The sequence below is a fragment of the Salmo salar genome, chromosome ssa10, assembly GCF_905237065.1.
Source record: "Salmo salar chromosome ssa10, Ssal_v3.1, whole genome shotgun sequence".
In the NCBI taxonomy this organism is placed as follows: Eukaryota; Metazoa; Chordata; class Actinopteri; order Salmoniformes; family Salmonidae; genus Salmo; species Salmo salar.
In genome coordinates this window covers 30119015-30133764 of record NC_059451.1, presented here as the reverse complement: position 1 = coordinate 30133764, position 14750 = coordinate 30119015, and the positions used below count along the sequence as shown (strand labels likewise).

General features: G+C 44.1%; 2 protein-coding genes across 5 annotated transcripts in view; one reads left to right on the top strand and one right to left on the bottom strand.

The window, feature by feature from the left end:
* Nucleotides 1–14750, bottom strand: part of ralgps2 (Ral GEF with PH domain and SH3 binding motif 2) — a 145908-nt gene that overhangs the window by 38445 nt on the left and 92713 nt on the right. The gene's annotated exons all lie outside the window — the stretch shown is intronic.
* The window catches only part of angptl1a (angiopoietin-like 1a), a 41560-nt gene that overhangs the window by 21775 nt on the left and 5035 nt on the right, over nt 1–14750 (top strand). The window lies entirely within an intron of this gene.

Sequence of the window (14750 nt, the reverse complement as noted above, 5' to 3'; positions counted from 1 at the left end):
GAATGCCTGGCGAAAGGGGAAACTGTCTGGACAATGGGCCGGCTGTGGTCCAGTGGGTTCATCCCTGGCAGGACAGACAGCGCAGTGAAATCACACATTCCTCTCAGTGCTTCTGGGACAGCTGGACTGGCTATAACCTACTGCTGGTGTGTGTGTGTGTGTGTGCGGGGTGAGTTCTGGAGAATTACACTGGGACCTGAGAGTATGGGTTCATCTGCGCTCTGGGCGTAAATATGTATTTCTGGGCGTATGGCCGGACTAAACTCAGTGCTGGCTTAAATGGGCCTTTGTGAGGATTGGCAGATATACAAACTGAGATAAAGAACACTCTAACTGCAGTGCAACACTGAGCAGGCCACACAACACATTCACATGGCTGGCTGGTTGGAGCAGGCTATAACCTGACCTATGGCTGGATGATGCAAGCATATTCTGGCGTATGGGCTAGCTTAAGGAAGCCTTTTCTGAGACCAGGCAGACATACAGTGGGGATAAAGACCGCTCTACCTGCAGTTACTCACTGACCAGACACCCACACCACTGAAAACAGAACATAGAAAGGCCCATAGAAAGAATGAATGAAGTCCACACACCCCTTGCATAGTCTTTTCATTTATGTTTCAAATGTAATCTTAAAAAGGGATAAAAAAAAAAGTTGCATCTTGATCTACACAACCTACTCTACATTTTCAATGCGAAAGAAAAATGACAGAACATTTTACAAAATACTAAGAAATACAAAATAAGCATGTATTGTCTGCATGTCTTCACACTCCAGTGTTAATACTTGGTGGAAGCATCTTAAGCAGACATTACAGCTCTGAATAAGATTCTACCAACTTTGCACAACTCCTACGGCAACATATATCCACTTCGCGGCTGAGCAGTTGTTGCTCCTAGACGTTTACACTTCACAATAACAGCACTTACAGTTGACCGTGGCAGCTCTGGCAGGGCAGACATTTGGCGAATTGACTTGTTGGAATGATGGCATCCCATGACAGTGCCACGTTGAAAGTCACTGAGCTCTTCAGTAAGGCCATTCTATTTGTCTATGGAGATTGATTGGGCGTGTGCTCGATTCTATACACCTGTCAGCAACAGATGTGGCTGAAATAGTCGAATCTACATACTTTGTATATATAGTGTATGTTCTGAGATTCATCTGACAGCATTGAGTTTACCACATCAGTCACCGGCTTCAATAATAAGTGCATTGACGACGACATCCCCACAGTGACTGTACATATCCCAACCAGAAGCCAGGGATTACAGACAACATCCGCACTGAGCTAAAGCCTAGAGCTGCCGCTTCAAGGAGCAGGACACTGATCTGGACGCTTATAAGAACATCCTGCGTCTGTGTGATTACGCTCTTCGTAGCCAATATTAGTAAGACCTTTAAAGAGGTAAACATTCACAAGGCTGCAGGGCCAGATGGATTACCAGGATGCGTACTCAGACCATGCGCTGACCAGCTGGCAAGTGTCTTCACTGACATTCTCAACCTCTCTCTGACCCAGTCTGTAATACCTACAATGTTTCAAGCAGACCACCCTATGTCCAAGAACACAAGCTAACCTGCCTAAATGACATTCCCCCGTAGCTCTCATCTGTAGCCATGAAATGCTTTGGAAGGCTGGTCATGGCTCACATTAACACCATTATCCCAGAAACCCTGGACACGCTCAAATTCACATATCACCCCAACAGATGATGCAATCTCTATTGCACTTCACACTGCCCTTTCCCACCTGGACAAAAGGAACACGTGAGAAGGCTGTTCATTGACTACAGCTCAGCGTTCAATGCCATAGTGCCCTCCTAGTTCATCACTAAGCTAAGGACCCTGGGATTAAACACCTCCCTCCAACTGGATCTTGGACTTCCTGATTGGCCTCCCCCACGTGGTGAGGGTAAGGAACACATCCACCACGCTGACCCTCAAGACAGGGGCCCATCAGGGGAGTATGCTTAGTCCCCTCCTGTGCTCCCTGTTCACCCACGACTGCGCATGACTCCAACATCATAAAGTTTGCCGACAACATGATGGTGGTAGGCCTGATCACTGATGAGACAGCCTATAGGGAGGTCAGAGACCTGGCAGTGGTGCCAGGACAACCACTTCTCCCACAACAGCAAGACAAAGGAGCTGATCGTAGACTACAGGAAAAGGAGAGCTGAGCACTCCTCCATTCACATCGACGGGGCTGTAGTGGAGCGGGTCGATAGCTTCAAGTTCCTCGGTGTCCACATCACTAAGGACCTATCATTGTCCAAACACACCAACATAGTTGTGAAGTGGGCACAACAACGACTCTCCCCCTCAGGTGGCTGAAAAGATATGGCATTGGCCCTAAGAATCTCCTAAAGTTCTACAGCAGCATCATCGAGAGCATCTTGACGGGCTACATCACCGCTTAGTATGGCAACTGCTTGGCATCTGACTGCAAGGCGCTACAGAGGGCAGTGCCCAGTACATCACTGGGGCCGAGCTCCCTGCCACCCAGGACCTCTATATCAGGCAGTATCAGAGGAAGGACCAAAAAATTGTAAAAAGACAGCCATAGACGGTTCTATCTGCTACCGCACAGCAAGTGGTACAGGAGTGCCAAGCCAAAAGGCTCCTTAACAGCTTCTACCTCCAAGCCATAAGATGCTGAACTATTAATCAAAATGGCCACCCGACAATTTACATCGACACCCAGCCATTTGTTTTTACACTGCTGCTACTCACTGTTTATTATCTATGCATAGTCACTTTACCCCTACCTACATGTACAAATTACCTTGACAAACCGGTAACCCCCTGTATATAGCCTCGTTATTGTTTCTTATTTTATTTTTTACTTTAGTTTATTTAGTAAATATTTTCTTAACCAACAATGCAGTTCAAGAAATAAAATTAAGGCTTGTAAGTAAACATTTCACGGTAAGGTCTACTACACCAGTTGTATTTGGCGCATGTGACGAATAAAGTTTGATATGATTTGATTAACTTCTTGGCCTAAATTAAAAACCAATACAACACAGAGTGAAACCCTCAGAATTTTCAAGTATTGTTGTGGCAGCATCATGTTATGGGTATGCTTGTCATTGGCAGGGACTGGGGAGTTTGTAAGGATCTAAATCAATATGAAACAGTAAAGCACATGTAAAAAGTAAAAGGAAAACACCTCAGACTTCTGAAAACCTAACCCTGGGAGAGTTTTATTTTTCATTGAGACAATTACACACATTTGAATGCCAAAGACACACCAGAATGGCTTTCCAAGAGGTGCTGAACGTTCCTGAGTGGTCTAGTCTCAAATCAGAGCCAAGGTTTGAATATTGCTGTCCATCAATGATTCCCAACCAAATTTACTGAGCTTGAGCAATTTGAACAAAAACAAAATGGACATTATACTAAGACTTGTGAAAACTTGGTATATTATTATTCAAAAAGATTCACAGCTGTAAAAGACTGCCAAAAGGTACTTCCACTAAATATTAACTCTGGGTGTGAAGACATACGCAATTAAGAATATCTTTTTTTACAGTGGTGTAAAGTAAATATACTTTAAAGTACTACTTAAGACGTTTTTGGGGGGGTATTTGTACTTTTTAGATTTTTATTTGAAATCTTTTACTCCACTACATTCCTAATGAAAATAATGTACTTTTTACTCCATACATTTTCCCTCAATCAAAAGTATGTTACATTTAGAAAGCTTAGGACAGGAAAATGGTCCAATTCACGCACTAATCAAGAGAACGTCCCTATTCATCCCTACTGCCTCTGATCTGGCGGACTCACTAAACAAACACTTTGTTTGTAAATGATGTCTGAGTGTTGGTGTGCCCCTGGCTATCTATAACATTTTTAAACAAGAAAATCATGCCGTCTGCTTTGCTTAATATAAGGAATGTGAAATAATTTATATTTGTACTTTTGATAGTTAGGTATATTTAGAACCAAATACTTTTAGACTTTTACTCAAGTAGTATTTCACCGGGTGACTTTCATTTTTATTTGAGTCATTTTCTATTAAGGTATCTTTACTTTTAATCAAGTAGGACAATTGGGTACTTTTCCACCACTGGTTTTTGATTTATTTGGACAATTTTCCTCTAACTTTCTTTTACTTTGAAAATGCTGAGTAGGTTGTGTAGAGGAAAAATGCAATGTAATCCCTTTTTAGATAGAATTTTAAGGCAGCAAAATGTGAAGACTGGGCAAAGGGTTGGCCCACATGCACTGTATACTATACCTATTCAATCAAACCCATCTGGTTGGCCAGGCCTAGATTACAGTCAGAAGCAGTAATCAGCTGCAGAAAGCTGAGAGACCCTCTCCTAATCCGACTCAACTAACTCTCTCCTGACTAGTGCCTACAAAAACACAACATCTCCCATGTGAGCAAGATCATTTTCAGCATGAAACCAATTTGCAGGGTGATAATACTTCTTGGAAATGCCTCTGAAAGATAGGGAAAGAGCATTTTATTATGACTGGACATTTGACCGTGGTGGTTTTGAAGACCGCAGAGCGGGTTTAAACAAACAGATGGCTTACAATAAACTTACTGCAACTGTCACTCACTAGAATAATGAGCTAGGGCTATGTCCTGGGGAAGGAGTGAGGTGAAACTGAGAAGACAGATGGAGCATTTGATTACGGAGGACAGAAGAATCTCTGGTCGGTCTTTGGGTAAAGTGTAATGGCGAGGAAAGTCAGACTAATCTCGAGGTCAAACTGCCAATACCTGTCTCTAATCGGCCACTCTCAGGCCTGCTGTGGGCCAGCTGGCGTCTCTGCCTTATATAAACCTTTCAGCTGGGAGTACTGTAGGGCCATAACTACTGTGCCAGGTCAATAGGTAGGGCTGTGAACATTTAAGCGTTAAAATATTTCAACAAAGTTGGGATACTTAACGTTAAGAAAAACCCCTAAACGAAAACTTTGTTTCATACCTCCACCCTTAAAATCAGTGCATTTATCGCAAAACATTTTCTATGTTATAGTCGATAGGCTATAAAAGGACAGTTGTGTAATTCAAATAAAACCAGAGAGGAAGAGGTGAACTTCAGGCAACTTTGGTTAATTTGCAAGGCAAGAAATTGCGAGATGCAGATTACTCCAACCTCTCTCTCCGCCTTGGGCTGGCCTGCATGCTCGGTCTCTTCGCTAATGATGCAAGTGTGTGTTCAGTCTTTGGTCTGTTGCATGCAGAATATTCTATCCTATTCATGGCACTGATGTCACTGGGATACAGAGGTATCTTCAGGACAGTACCAGGTAGCCTACAAATTTTTGACTTATAATATGAAATTGCAGTAGGCTATCGGTAGCCTTTATTGATTACCCTTTTCAGACATAATGGAATGTGGCCCCCTGAAAGTGCCTCGCCTACGCCATGTTTATTTGTCCGTTAGGGTAGTTGTTGGAAGGCTACACTATCGATTTTTAAATGCCGACAAATCCTAGGTGTAAAATAGTAAATAATGGCTATTTCTCAGGAAGTATTAAAATTGTCAAGAGGAGTAAAACAAAGTTGTCCATTATCAACATGTTCAAACGTTTGGGGTCACTTAAATGTCCTTGTTTTTGAAAGTAAAGCAAGAAAAAAAATTGTCCATTAAAATAACATCAAATTGATCAGAATTATAGTGTAGACACAATTAACTTTGTAAATGACTATTGTAGCTGGAAACGGCAGATTTTTTATGGAATATCTACATAGGCGTACAGAGGCACATTATCAGAAACCATCACTCCTGTGTTCCAATGGCACGTTGTGTTAGCTAATCCAAGTTTATCATTTTAAAAGGCTAATTGATCATTAGAAAACCCTTTTGCAATTATGTTAGCACAGGTGAAAACTGTTGTCCTGATTAAAGAAGCAATAAAGCCTTCTTTAGACTATTTGGAGCATCAGCATTTGTGGGTTCGAATCCAGGCTCAAAATGACCATAAACAAAGACCTTTCTTCTGAAACTCGTCAGTCTATTCTTGTTCTGAGAAATAAAGGCTATTCCATGTGAGAAATTGCCAAGAAACTGAAAATCTCGTACAACGCTGTATACTACTCCCTTCACAGAACAGCGCAAACTGGCTGTAACCAGAGTAGAAAGAGTGGGAGGCCCTGGTGCACAACTGAGCAAGAGGACAAGTACATTAGAGTGTCTAGTTTGAGAAACAGACGCCTCACAAGTCCTCAAATGGCAGCTACATTAAATAGTCTCCGCAAAACACCAGTCTCAACATCAACTGTGAAGAGGCGACTCCAGCATGCTGGCCTTCTAGGCAGAGTTGCAAAGAAAAAGCCATCTCTCAGACTGGCCAATAAAAATAAAAGATTAAGATGTGCAAAAGAACACAGACCCTGGACAGAGGCAATATTAACTAGGGAGATTGTGTCACTCTTGCGTCCATTGCACACAGAGTCAGGGTATATGCAACAGTTTGGGCCGCCTGGCTCGTAGCAAACTAATTTCCCAGAATTTTACATAATTATGACATAACATTGAAGGTTGTGCAATGTAACAGCAATATTTAGACTTAGGGTTGCCACCCGTTCAACAAAATACGGACCGGTTCCGTATTTCACTGAAATATTAAACGTTTTGTTTTCTAAATTAGTTTCCGGATTTGACCATATTAATGACCAAAGGCTCGTATTTCCTTGTTTATTATATTATAATTAAGTCTATGATTTGATATTTGACAGAGCAGTCTGACTGAGCGGTGGTAGGCAGCAGCAGGCTCGTAAGCATTCATTCAAACTTACCTGCGTTTGCCAGCAGCTCAACGCAATGCTTGAAGCACAGCGCTGTTGATGACTTCAAGCCTATCAACTCCTGAGATTAGGTTGGCAATACTAAAGTGCCTATTAGAACATCCAATAGTCAAAGGTATATGAAATATACCTTTGTCACATTTTTCAACAGCTCCAAAAATGCCTTGTTAACAAACTATAGTTTTGGTAAGTCGTTTACGACATCTACTTTGTGCATGACACAAATCATTTTCCCAACAACTGTTTACAGATTATTTCACTAATTATTGAGAGCATCATCAACAGCATCCTGTCGGGTTGCATCACTGCCCGGTACGGCAATTGCACCATCCACAACCGCAAGGCTTTACAAGTGGTGGTGCGGTCAGCCCAATGCATTGTCGGGGGCACACTGCTTGCCCTCCAGGACATCTACAGCACCCGCTGTCACAGGAAGGCCAAGAAGATCGTAAAGGACCTCAGCCACCCGACCAAAGCCTGTTCACCCCACTACCATCTAGAAGGAGGAGACCGTACCCGTGCAACAAAGTTGGGATCGAGAGACTGATAAACAGCTTCCATCTCCAAGCCATTGCACTGTTAAAACAGCCTCCGCCCAATACCCTGCCTTGAACATTAGAGATTGCTTTGCCCTACGTACATAGTCATTGAACACTGGTCACTATAATTATGTTCACATACCGTTTTTCCCACTTTATATGTACAGTTGAAGTCGGAAGTTTACATAAACAAGTTTTAATGACTCCAACCTAAGTGTTTCAACAGCTCCACAAATTTCTTCTAACAAACTGTAGTTTTGGCAAGTCAGTTAGGACATCTACTTTGTGCATGACACAAGTAATTTTTCCCAACAATTGTTTACAGATTATTTAACTTATAATTCACTGTATCCCATTCCTGTGGGTCAGAAGTTTACATGCACTAAGTTGACTGTGCCTTTAAACAGGTTGTAAAATTCCAGAAAATGTCATGCTTTAGAAGCTTCTGAAAGGCTAATTGACATCATTTGAGTCAATTGGAGGTGCACCTGTGGATGTATTTCAAGGCCTACCTTCAAACTCAGTGCCTCTCTGCTCGACATCATGGGAAAATCAAAAGAAATCTGCCAAGACCTCAGAAAAAATAAAATGTAGACCTCCACGTCTGGTTAATCCTTGGGAGCAATTTCCAAATACCTGACGGTACCACATTCATCTGTACAAACAATAGTACGCAAGTATAAACACCATGGGACAATGCAGCCATCATACCGCTCAGGAAGGAGACGTGTTCTGTCTCCTAGAGATGAACATACTTTGGTGCGAAAAGTTTGTGAAGATGCTGGAGGAAAACAGGTACAAAGTATCTATATCCACAGTAAAATGAGTCCTATTTCAACATAACCTGAAAGGCCGCTCAGCAAGGAAGAAGCACTGCTCCAAACCGCCATAAAAAAGCCAGACTACGGTTTGCAACTGCACATGGGGACAAAGATCGTACTTTTTAGAGAAATGTCCTCTGGTCTGATGAAACAAAAATAGAACTGTTTGGCCATAATGACCATCGTTATGTTTGGAGGAAAAAGGGGGAGGCTTGCAAGCTGAAGAACACCATCCCAACCGTGAAGCACTGTGGTGGCAGCATCATGTTGTGGGGGTGCTTTTCTGCAGGAGGGACTGGTGCACTTCACAAAATAGATGGCATCATGAGGAGGGAAATGATGTGGATATATTGAAGCAACATCTCAAGACATCAGTCAGAAAGTTAAAGCTTGGTCGCAAATGGGTCTTCCAAATGGACAATGACCCCAAGCATGCTTCCAAAGTTGTGGAAAAATGGCTTAAGGACAACAAAGTCAAGATATTGGAGTGGCCATCACAAAGCCCTGACCTCAATCCCATAGAAAATATGTGGGCAGAACTTAAAAAGCGGGTGCGAGAAAGGAGGCCTACAAACCTGACTCAATTACACCAGCTCTGTCAGGAGGAATGGGCCAAAATTCACCCAACTTATTGTGGGAAGCTTGTGGAAGGCTACCCAAAACGTTTGACCCAAGTTAAACAATTTAAAGGCAATGCTACCAAATAAATAAATAAGATAAATAAATAGATAAATAAATAAATAAATATATATATATATTTGGTAGCTTGTTTTTGGTCACAGGTTCAGGAATGGCTGAAGAATTGCAACATTTACCTGGAGCCAAGTGTGCAAATAGTACTGCTCTGTGATTTGAAAAGTCATAGTCAAATCAAACAATAATTTAATCTTATCAAAAACGTATCTTTCATTTACAATCTTTAGAAATTATGAGAATAGAAAGGTTCAGAACTGTTGAGAAACACCACCGCAGTTGAAAAATATTTGGCAAATAGAAATCAAAACTGGATGGTGTTTCGGAGATAGATGGGAGGGGTTGAGTGGAGCTGAAGTGTGGGACTAAAAATAACACGTAACTAATGTATAATATACTGTGTTCGTAAAATGTATATAGTATGTATAAGCTGCAAGTAGAAGCCTAAGTGTTGTTGTTCATTAGTTGAATCCAATTAGGGGAGGGGTGCTAGGGTTAGGGGAAAATATACAACGGCAAGAGTGCAAAGCTGTCACCAAGGCAAACGGTGTCTACTTTGAAGAATCTAAAATATATTTGACTTGTTTAATACTTTTTTGGTTACTACATGATTCCATATGTGTTATTTCTGCAATGTAGAAAATAGTCAAATTTAAGAAAAACTCTTGAATGAGTAGGTGTGTCCAAACTTGACTGGTACTGTATATATGGGGGATTGGAAATTATGCAGACAATTACATTGATGGAAGCCACAATCTGCAATATTAAAGCTCATCAACCCACCCCCAAAAAATATTTGATCAAATAAGCTTGAGCTGCTGTGCGCAGCCTGCCAGCCACCTGCGCTGACCAATCTCTCCTAAAAATGGTACTTTAAAGTTGGTTAAATACCGTACCATAAAAAACAGCAGCTAATCAATCAGCGACATTTATTGTTGTTACGGGGAAAAAAATACTGAACCTTATGCCAGAACAGAATTGTCACATTTTTTTACTGTCTGAAAAGTTACCAATTGTCGCTATCGACATGTTACTGTAGCTGCGTTCTATGGCTGTAAACAGTTGCAGTAGATAGAACTTCATTAACCAGCCCTAGTGGTCATACATACGTAATAGGACCATTATTCTACATTGTAAATTGCCATGGAATTTTATGATCTTTTCAAAACGTTTTAACGGAAAAAAAATAAAATTACGGTTTAAACATTAAGCAAAATGTTACAAGACGCCTGACTGCTACGTCATCTTGGACTTAATAAGTCACATAATAAGTTGCATGGAGTCGCTCTGTGTGCAATAATAGTGTTTAACATGATTTCATGACGACTACCTCTTCTCTGTACCCCACACATACAGGTAATTGTAAGGTCCCTCAGTCGAGCAGTGAATTTCAAAAAGATCCAACCACAAAGACCAGGGAGGTTTTCCAATGCCTCGCAAAGGCTGGCTATTGGTAGATGGGTAAAACAAAAGCAGACATTGAATATCCCTTTGAGCATGGTGAAGTTATTAATTATACTTTGGATGGTGTATCAATACACCCAGTCACTACAAAGATACAGGCGTCCTTCCTAACTCAGTTGCTGGAAAGGACGAAAACTGCTCAGGGATTTCACCATGAGGCAAATAGTGACTTTAAAAAACAACATTGTAGTTACTCCACAATACTAAGCTAATCGACAGAGTAAAAAGGATGCCTGTACAGAATACAAATAATACAAAACATGCATCCTGTTTGCAACAAGGCACTAAATTAATACTGCAAAAAATGTGGCAAAGCAATTTACTTTTTGCCTTGAATACAAAGTGTTGTGTTTGGGGCAAATCCAATTCAACACATTAAGGAGTACTGTGCATCATGTTATGGGAATGCTTGTAAATCGTTATGGACTGTGAATTTTTTCAAGGAAAGGAAAAAAATAATGGAATAGAGTCGGGCTGTCCCCGACTAAAAAAAAAAGGGGAGGGAGGGAGAGGGCCGAGAGGGAGAGAGGGAGGGAGGCCGAGGGCCGAGGGGAGAGAGGGAGGGAGGCCGAGGGGAGAGAGTGAGGGAGAGATTGAGGGAGGCCGAGGGGAGAGTGTGAGGGAGGCCGAGGGCAGAGAGTGAGGGAGGCCGAGGGCCGAGGGGAGAGAGCCGAGGGGAGAGAGGGAGAGAGCCGAGGGGAGAGAGGGAGAGAGCCGAGGGGAGAGAGCCGAGGGGAGAGAGAGCCGAGGGGAGAGAGAGCCGAGGGGAGAGAGAGCCGAGGGGAGAGAGAGCGAGAGGGAGTGGGCAGAGAGAGAGAGCGAGGGGAGAGAGAGCGAGAGGGAGTGGGCAGAGAGAGAGCGAGAGGGAGTGGGCGAGAGAGAGGGCCGAGGGGAGAGAGAGGGCCGAGGGGAGAGAGAGGGCCGAGGGGAGAGAGAGGGCCGAGGGGAGAGAGGGAGGGAGAGGGCCGAGGGGACAAGGGGAGAGGAGACAAGGGGAAGGGGAAAGGGCCAATGGGGAGGAGGATGGGGAGGAGAAGGCAATGGGGAGGAGAAAGGGCCAATGGGGAGGAGAAAGGGCCAATGGGGAGGAGAAAGGGCCAATGGGGAGGAGAAAGGGCCAATGGGGAGGAGAAAGGGCCAATGGGGAGGAGAAAGGGCCAATGGGGAGGAGAAAGGGCCAATGGGGAGGAGAAAGGGCCAATGGGGAGGACGGGGACAAGGGACAAAGAAGATGGACAAGGGGGAAGGGACAAGGGACAAAGAAGAGGGACAAAGAAGAGGGACAAGGGGGAAGGGACAAAGAAGAGGGACAAGGGGGAAGGGACAAAGAAGAGGGACAAGGGGGAAGGGACAAGGGGGAAGGGACAAGGGGGAAGGGACAAGGGGGAAGGGACAAGGGGAAGGGACAAGGGGAAGGGACAAGGGGGAAGGGACAAAGAAGAGGGACAAGGGGAAGGGACAAAGAAGAGGGACAAGGGGGAAGGGACAAAGAAGAGGGACAAGGGGGAAGGGACAAAGAAGAGGGACAAGGGGGAAGGGACAAAGAAGAGGGACAAGGGGGAAGGGACAAGGGGGAAGGGACAAAGAAGAGGGACAAGGGGGAAGGGACAAGGGGGAAGGGACAAAGAAGAGGGACAAGGGGGAAGGGACAAGGGGGAAGGGACAAAGAAGAGGGACAAGGGGGAAGGGACAAGGGGGAAGGGACAAAGAAGAGGGACAAGGGGGAAGGGACAAGGGGAGGGAGGGCAACCAGTGGGTCCGTCTCCTGAGGAACCATGTTTCTGGTAGGATGACAATGTCTGTATTTCAATGTCTTTGATGAAGTCCAGGTTCCTGCTCTTTAGGCCAAAGGCAAACGACCTCAGACTTTGGATATTCCAGGATGAGATAGTGAAGGCTTTGTGTTCCATAAAATGTCCAATGTTGTTGGTCGTGTGGTTTGGCCTCAGGCCATGAAGTGTGAGCAGAGCCTGCTGAGAATCTGGTACATGCCATTGGCTTGGGCTAGTGTAAGAGTGGGGGTTTGGCCTGTTTGCCTGCTCACGGCCTGAGCGTATATGTGTGACTTCTATGTTGAGGCCCTCTTTGCGGGGGTGGGATGCATGGGGTGGGCAGGAGGGCCATAGATCTGATCTGAGGGGGCCTAAATGGAGTGTGGGCATGGTTGACTTGGGGGGGTTGATTGGTTGGGGTGGAGGTGTGGCTGGTGGTGTTGTGGTCTGGATGTAGACCCTCTTAGCATGGGTCCTCTATGTGTAGGTCCGGGGGGGTAGACCTGGTCATAAAGGCTGTTCAAGTACAGGGTGGAGTGATGGGCATGGTAAACATTTGGTTTTGAGGCACAGTCACGGGAAATACTTGCATTTAACCGCTGTATGGTAGCAGGGTGGATATAAGCACTTGTGCATCGGGGAAAGTAGAAGAAGCTTTTTCAATCACTCCCTTGAGTGCTGTGGCCACCCTTTCCTGCTGTGCTCTCAAGTCGTTTGTGCCTGTGTGTATTATGTGGCTGGGTGAACCTTGTTGGTCCTCAGACAGAAGGTCTAGGGCGCGCGGGGTATTTGGACACCAGAGTTTAGACACACTGTTTGGGAAAATGTTGTTTTTCTTGTATACATGTCCCATTTCAGTCCATAAGGAGTACAATATGTGTTGTGTTCAGTCGTGACCAAAAGTTGAGAATGACACAAATATTAGTCTGCTGCCTCAGTTTGTATGATGGCAATTTGCATATACTCATGAATGTTATGAAGAGTGATCAGATGAATTGCAATTAATTGCAAAGTCCCTCTTTGCCATGCAAATGAACTGAATCCCCAAAAAACATTTCCACTGTATTTCAGCCCTGCCACAAAAGGACCAGCTGACATCATGTCAGTGATTCTCTCGTTAACACAGGTGTGAGTGTCGACGAGGACAAGGCTGGAGATCACTCTGTCATGCTGATTGAGTTTGAATAACAGACCGGAAGCTTCAAAAGGAGGGTGGTGCTTGGAATCATTGTTCTTCCTCTGTCAACCATGGTTTCCTGCAAAGAAACACGTGCCGTCATCATTGCTTTGCACAAAAAGGGCTTCACAGGCAAGGATATTGCTGCCAGTAAGATTGCACCTAAATCAACCATTTATCAGATCATCAAGAACTTCAAGGAGAGCAGTTCAATTGTTGTGAAGAAGGCTTCAGGGCACCCAAGAAAGTCCAGCAAGCGCCAGGACCGTCTCCTAAAGTTGATTCAGCTGCGGGATCTGGGCACCACCAGTACAGAGCTTGCTCAGGAATGGCAGAAGGCGGGTGTGAGTGCATCTACACGCACAGTGAGGCGAAGACTTTTGGAGGATGGCCTGGTGTCAAGAAGGGCAGCAAAGAAGCCAGTTCTCTCCAGGAAAAACATCTGGTACAGACTGATATTCTGCAAAAGGTACAGGGATTGGACTGTTGAGGACTGCTCTCAGGGGGTTAGATTCTCTGGGCTTGGGGTTCTTCATTTGTCTGTCCCGCTGTGATGTCGACATGGTCAGGATTTGGGGTGGACTGTTCTGCTGTGGTGTTGAGACTTGTGTTCGAAGCTGAGGTGGGCTGTTCTGCGGGGGTGGCCACCTCTCTAACGGGTTGTTTTGTCACACGCCATCCCCCCCTCATCCTCTCCAGCAGTCTGATCCTATCCTCTAGTGCTCTGTTTTTCTCCTGCTCCTTCTCCTGTTGAAGTTGTCTCACCACAGTCCAGAGTAGAGGTCGACCGATTAATCAGAATGGCCGATTAATTAGGGCCCATTTCAAGTTTTCATAACAATCGGTAATCGTCATTTTTGGACACCGATCATGGCGGATTACATTCCACTCCACAAGGATACTGCGTGGCAGGCTGACTACCTGTTATGCGAGTGCAGCAAGGAGCCACGGTAAGGTGCTAGCTAGCATTAAATGTATCTTGTAAAAAAACAATCAATCTTAACATAATCACTAGGTAACTACACATGGTTGATGATATTAGTTTATCTAGCTTGTCCAGCGTTGCATATAATCGAAGCGGTGCCTGTAAATTTATCATTGAATCATTGAATCACAGCCTACAAACGGGGGATTTAACAAGCGCATTCGCGAAAAAGCACTGTCGTTGCTCTAATGTGTACCTAACCATAAACATCAACGCCTTTCTTAAAATCAATACACAAGTATATATTTTTAAACCTGCATATTTAGTTAATATTGCCTGCTAACATGAATTTCTTTAAAATAGGGAAATTGTGTCACTTCTCTTGCGTTCTGTGCAACAGCGTCAGGGTATATGCAGCAGTTTGGGCCGCCTGGCTCGTTGCGAACTGTGTGAAGACCATTTCTTCCTAACAAAGACAGCCAACTTCGCCAAACGGGGGATGATTTAACAAAAGCGCATTCGCAAAAAAAGCACAATCGTTACATGAATGTACCTAACCATAAACATCAACGCCTTTCTT